This window comes from Hipposideros armiger, unplaced genomic scaffold (genome assembly GCF_001890085.2).
Source record: "Hipposideros armiger isolate ML-2016 unplaced genomic scaffold, ASM189008v1 scaffold_137, whole genome shotgun sequence".
NCBI lineage: Eukaryota > Metazoa > Chordata > Mammalia > Chiroptera > Hipposideridae > Hipposideros > Hipposideros armiger.
In genome coordinates, this window is record NW_017731487.1 from 1,846,490 (window position 1) to 1,848,266 (window position 1,777).

Here is a 1,777-nt window from a genome sequence, read left to right on the forward strand (position 1 = left end):
AGAAGAGCACCAGATACTTACTGAAAGCACTTCTGAGGCCTAATTTTCAGGTCAAGTAATAACCGATTTGTACAAGGGCAAAACGCACATTGCGTGAAAAAACGCAACAGGGAGGCATTTATTTATAACCCACCGGCTCCACTGTTCAGCGAGTAACTAAACGGCCAACTAGTTTGAAGTGGACAGTAAGAAAGTCACTGCTTGGCCACAAAGACTTACCTATCCCCACCTGCCAATAAAAAATGGAGAACTACATAGGTTTTACTGTTTTAGAGCCTGGGAAAAACCAAGCTGCTTTGAACTGACAGACTCAGAAACTCAAAGCAGCTAGCTGAGGTGCGTGGGCTCGGAGCTCCTGGCTCCTGTAAAGGGGCCCCCGTGCCTGGTGATGACGCAGACCCTCGGCTCCCCTGCCAGGAGAGAGACGTCACCCCTTGGCCAGCCGCACCACACAGCGCACCCCACCTGAGTGGGGTCCACCCTGCCATCTCCCAGCTTCTCCCTCAGCTGAAACACCCACTTCAGCTGCCGGGTTGAGCAGAGACCACAGGGGGGCCAGATGGAAGCTGGGAGAGGCAAGCAGCTGCCGCTCCAGCCCAGCAGTGTGCCAGGCCGGCAGCAAGAGGGGAGCTGAGAAGCGTTCCGTTCCGGACCGATTCTGATGGGAACGCTGACAAGGATGTGCTGAGGAGCTGGCTGTGGGGTGTGAGAAAAAGTCCAGCGTGGTTCCAAGCTCCAGGGGTCTGGCCGTTAACCGACAGAAAGCTGCGAGGGGGCAGGTTTGCTGGAAGACAGGGCAGGGCTGGAGGCCACGCGCAGCTGGAGGCGCCTGTGGTTGGACGTCACCTGCAGCCTCTCACTGACAAGTCAGCAAGATGAGGGGAGCCGGCCGACACGGGAGGACCAGATGGAAGGGACACCACGGAGCGAGGTGTCCCGGAAGCAGAGAGAATGAAGTGATTCAAGGAGGACTCTTATCCATGGTGTCAAATGCTGCAGAGGCGCTAAGACAAGGAAGAGCGCGGCCGCTGGCGTGAGCGGGAATGAAGTGGCTGGGGTCCTGGACCAGGGCAGCTCACGTATCCCTGTCCTCACAGAACGCAAGCTCCATGAGGGGAGCACTTGTTCTGTTTCCTGCTGGGTTCCAAGCACCTGGAACAGCGCTGCCACGTGGCCGTCACTCAGTGAGTCCTTGTTGAATGACCAAACCCTTAACAACAAAGCAACGTGGCAAACATGATGATGGAAGTGAACACGGGATAACATGGGAGGAGAGCAGGGCTGACTTGGACAAGGAAGAATTACGGAGAAGGAGCCGAGCAAGTGCCCGTGGTCAGGCCTGTGGTCGGCTCCACGACAGGTCACCCTGGGAGCTGGGCACAGGTGGCTCAGATGACGGCCTCGAGCGGGGAGACCTGTAGCACGGGGAGAAGAGTGACAGGCCATCTCACACACGTCCCCACACTTACCATGGCCAGGTCTATGACCCACTTCTGCAGGGTGAGGACGAACCAAGACATCACAAATCTTGCCAAGTGTTAAGGAAGTGGCCTGATTGGCAGCTCCATCCCCGCCGCCCCAACCCCCACCCGTGCCCATGGAAACCAACCCAGACCACAGAGGGTACCCAGGTCAGCCAAGTGGCGAGGCGGGAGTGGCTCTGCTAGAGCTTGTCAGATTTGGAAAAGACAAAAACGGTTTCAAGTGAACACCTGCTAGGCGTCCAAAAGAACAGAAGCAGATGATGGAGGAAAACTACAATTGAATCCTGTGTTCA